Below are 4,892 nucleotides of genomic sequence, written 5' to 3'. Positions count from 1 at the left end.
TGTGTGTGTGTAAAGGCATCTATACAGTACACTCTTCTGCTGTCTTCAGAGCATGCTAACCCTTACACATGCACATGGTCCTTGTTCTATACGTGCACAAAGTGTAAGCGTGGCAGCGCAGCATGTTAAAGCTGCCTCTAAACGCTCCACATGTACTCTGACCCACTTTCTCTCTTCAGTAGAACATTTATTTTCCCCGCCTGCCACTTCCACTTTATCAGAAGGTGCTGAGTGTATGAGGCGGTGCTGATGCAGCTGAGGAGCTGACTGCCTGTGTAAAAGGTCATGTGATGTTTATGTAATTTAAAACCTGGGGAAGGCAACTTCTTTTGGCCAAATTGCTCTCTTTTTTTGCAGCTCAAGTCATCATGGACACGACAGGTAGATTCATGCAGGAGCTGGGGAAACGATGACATCATATTTTCTCTACAACTCTTTACAGAAGCAAGTGGTCGAACCAGGAAGGCTGTGCTTTGCAAGACGGGTGATTGTGCAGCTTACTGGCCTCTGGGTAATGCAGTCCTTCAATCTTTTTGTAATAGGTGACTTTTATTTTGAAAGGGGGGCTAATAGGCAAGCATCATCTATACCGCTGATCCTGTTCAGGGTCACAGGGGGGTCACATCTGTCATTGGGCGAGAGGCGGGGTTACAAGTGGACAGATCACCTGTCAATCACAGGGCTGACACACAGAGACAGGCAACCTTTCACGCTAACACTCACACCTATGGTCACCAATGAACCTAACGAGCATGTCTTTGGACTGTGGGAGGAAGCCGGAGAACCCGGAGGGAACCCACTCATGCACGAGAACATGCAGACTCCACACAGACAGGACCCGTACGTCCACACAGGGATTCGAACTAGGAACCTTCTAGCTGTGAGGCGACAGCGCTAACCACTGCACCACCGTGCAGCCCAAGAACCAACCATCGCCTCGCTGCAGTGTCCTAAAGAGGCAAGTCTATCTCATCACAGTGACAGCAGCAGTAATAAGTGTACATAATGAAACAGCAGTTTACAGACGATACTGATCCAGGCATTTAAAGAGTGGATACATATAACATCAGGCAGTAGTCTGTTGTGTTAATGCACTAAAATAAAATACAAAATATGCAACAAAAATAAAAGTTGTAGCAATACTAACAGGAATCAGATGAATAACAGATTAAGAGTCAGTGAAGGTATCACAGGCTGAGGCCTCCTCCTCTGCAGATGTCAGACACTCTCTGAGTGACAGCTAACCTCCCTCTGTGCAACTTATTGATCAGCCTGGGACTCTGCTGCCACACACACATGCTCTCTGTGTGTGGTGGGGGTCTCACTGACCCTCATATGAGCTCCACCTTCTGCTCAACAGGTCCAGCATGAACATATCCCACACAGAGACATGGACCAACGTGCAGAGGTTCTACCTGGCTCTGCTCCTCCCCCTCATCCAGTAATAATCCCCTTGTTACTGCACATGTCCATGTCATTGACAGAACTTCAACTCATGGCCATGTGACCCATTGAGATAATTAAGTAATCGATCGATACTGTCCTGCATGATAAGTCTTAAATTGTCCTGTTCAGCTTACTTACTACTTTAATAACACTTACTTCATATATGTTATCTGGTCTTTTTATATTGTGTTTACTCACTTGCTCTGTCTTCATGATGCTGCGGTGTTCTCTTATTTATTTCTTAATGTTCCAATAACCTCTGAAGCTTTCGAGCTGCTGCTGCTGCAGACGTGGAGGCTTTAATATATATTTAAACGTTTTTCACACCTGACGTGCTTTGTGCAAGCATTTATAAAAAGGACAACAAGTAATAAATAATTATTGTGTTTATGGTAACATAATTCATGCATTCTAAAAACGCTAATTTACTGCACCACAGAGGGATGCTGTGTTAATTGTGTGAATCTCCCTGTACACCAACAGCTGCACCTCCAATCATCAGTCCGTCAAGCTCCTGAAGTTTGCGGACGACACCACCCTCAGTGGAGATGGTTGTGGATTTTAGAAAGACAGCAGCCACGTCCGCCCCCATCACCATCAGCGACTCCACTGTTTCCACTGTGGAGTCTTTCTGCTTCCTGGGGACCATCATCAGCCAGGAGCTCAGGTGGGAGCTGAACATCGGCTCAAAGGGACAGCAGAGGATGTACTTCCTGCGGCAGTTCAACCTGCCAAAGACAATGATGGTGCACTTCTACACCGCCATCGTTGAGTCCATCCTCACCTGCTCCATCACCGTCTGGTACGCTGCTGCTACTGCCAGGGACAAGGGCAGGCTGCAGCGTATCATCCGCTCTGCAGAGAGGGTGATCGGCTGCAATCTGCCATCTCTCCACCTGTACACCTCCAGGACCCTGAGGCGTGCAGGTAAGATCGAAGCCGACCCCTCTCACCTCGGTCACAGTCTCTTTGAGACCCTCCCCTCTGGCAAGTATGTATGTGTAAACCTACTTGGCAATAAACATTGATTCTGATTCTGGAGATTGCACAAAAGGATGTCAGCAACAGTAAAATATAAGTAATTTTATTCCCGCTCTTAAAAACCAAAAACTATGGAAGCCCTAAGCGGACATGCATCCATACGTTTCATTCACTCTGTTTTCCTGTGATAACGAATCATCTCTGTCGTTCTCTCAAGACTCTTATCTCAAGATGACAAAGCTGCACCACCTTAACGTCACACGATCATACCTCGTATCTCCAGAGCTGCAGAAGCACAAAACAAACATACTTACGCGACCAGCCTGTTGTTGTTTTGTTTTCTAGATCAACAGGAAATTATCCCGCTATCACGAGAAAACCAGCTTTGTTATCTCGAGATAACAAGATAAACATCTCTCGTAAACAACTGAAATGTTTGTTATCAAAGGAAAACAGAGTAAATAACATGGATGGATGAATGTAGAAAACACAGTATTGTTCTTTAACTTGCAGGCTGTCTGTGCTGAAATCAGGTAAAGTTAAAAGGAAATGTTGGACTGTTGTCGTTCCAGGCCGTTTTAACAGAGCTGTCATTCAAGGCAAACTTAAAGGCACAGAGACGACACAGGAAGTTGTTTCAGCATCCACAGAGGAAGAAAAATAGACTTCACACAGACTCGGGACAGGTTGTACAAGCCCTCACATATAACTCTCACCTGAACGCAACATGTCTGATGACTGTAAAGCAACGTTATAAAATCGCTAATTTAGAAATAGTCGGGCGTGTTGGGGGTCTGAATCACAACACTTCCTCCCAGAATAACCGCTGGATTGTGTCAAACCTCATAAATGTGTGATGACGTCTCGAGCGTGAGCGAATGAGAGGCTGAATGCTCCTTTAAAAAACTTCTTCTGAGGAAACAACTGAACCCCAAATCTTCACCTGAGCTGCTGCGAGGCCACCGAGCAGCTCCCAGGTGTGCGTGTGTTTAACAGAGTAGAACATGCTGAAGAGAAAACACAGCATGTGTGCTGAGTCAGCAGCCCCCTGCAGGAGTTGGTTGCAGTGTGCACAGGTGGATCCAAACAAAACTGCTGCCAGGAAGTGCTTGTTGGAGCTGCAGGTCCCTGAAGGTCGCAGGCTTGTAGCAGATTGTCTGAAGCTCCTCGTTTCATGTCCTAGTGAGGAGCCCGGACTCCTCGCAGCAGCAGGAGGAGCAGCACACTGTGTTACTCCTACAGCAAGTGATCATTATAGTGCTCCAATACTGCCACCGTGTGGCCACAAGCATAACTGCAAACACACTCCTGCTTTCCTTTACTACATCTATTCTATTCTATATCTAATTTCCCCTTTATTTCTCCGCCTATATTTATTCCTTAAAGGGGAATTTCAGTGTTTTTAAACCTGAATAGGAAATAAAGTTTTCTAATTGCTCCTGTGGATCAAGCAGCAGTAAGAACAGCTTTAAAGGCAGCAGGAGACCAGCGAGCGACTCCTGCATGCTGCAAGGTTAAATTACTGTTTTTATCAATGCAGTCTGGTGCTTTTGAAGAGAGGGACGTAACGTCTGTTTCTGGTTAAAAAATCATCTTCCTCTTTAACAAAATAGTCTATTCTTATCAGGATCCTTTCCATAAGTTAGTCAGACACTTCCTTTTAATGTGTCCTCTCCTCCTTTATGTCCTTCTTTCATCCTCTCTCCTCCTTTATGTCCCAATCTGTCCGTCTTTTACACGACCATGTCCTGCACTCTCCTTTCCTGTTTTCTTTTCCTCTCTTTTCCTCGTTGCCTCCTCCTTTACACTTCTTCTTCCTGCTTAAATTGTTCCCTGCATTGCCTTGCCCTCATCCTTCTGCACTCCACCACCTCCCCTTCTCCTACTATGTACTCCACCACCTCCCCTCCTCCTCTGTGTCCTCCTGAAGTCTCCTGCAGCAGAGGACGCTCATGTCCTTCTGGTCCTTCCCCTCTTCCTCACCCTTGCTGTCTGCCTCCTCCTCCTCCCCCCTCCTCAAACATCATTGTAGAAAGTAGAGCATGTATTTATTTTTAATGAGGGCAGCTCGGTGCTGAATGGAGGCAGGGAGATCATCTGTGTGCTCCCTGCTGCTCCTCTGGGTTTACAGCAGACCTGGGACCAGCAGTTCTGGGGTTAATCTTTAGCAAGTCGGATTTTGCTGAAATGTTCTAGACGAATCATTTCAGAGCAAAAGGGCACCCGAGTTCTGTCCACATAGTTTTGGCTCCTGTCCGTCAGGAACCTGAATCCTCTGATTGGTTAAAGTGTTCCTGTGCTTGTTTACAGTATTTAAAGGGAGTTGGTCCTAATTAAAGTCGTCACATAAGAATAAAACTTTATTCACAAAGCTCAACAGACAAATAATAATTGTCCTATGTTTCAGATTATTATTTAAAGTTATCACTTGATAACTTGTGTAACCGTTTTTCGATTCAATAATA

This window comes from Semicossyphus pulcher, unplaced genomic scaffold (assembly GCF_022749685.1).
Source record: "Semicossyphus pulcher isolate SPU_LCO1_2020_fin unplaced genomic scaffold, fSemPul1.0.p SCAF_10, whole genome shotgun sequence".
NCBI lineage: Eukaryota > Metazoa > Chordata > Actinopteri > Labriformes > Labridae > Semicossyphus > Semicossyphus pulcher.
This window is presented reverse-complemented; position numbering follows the sequence as displayed.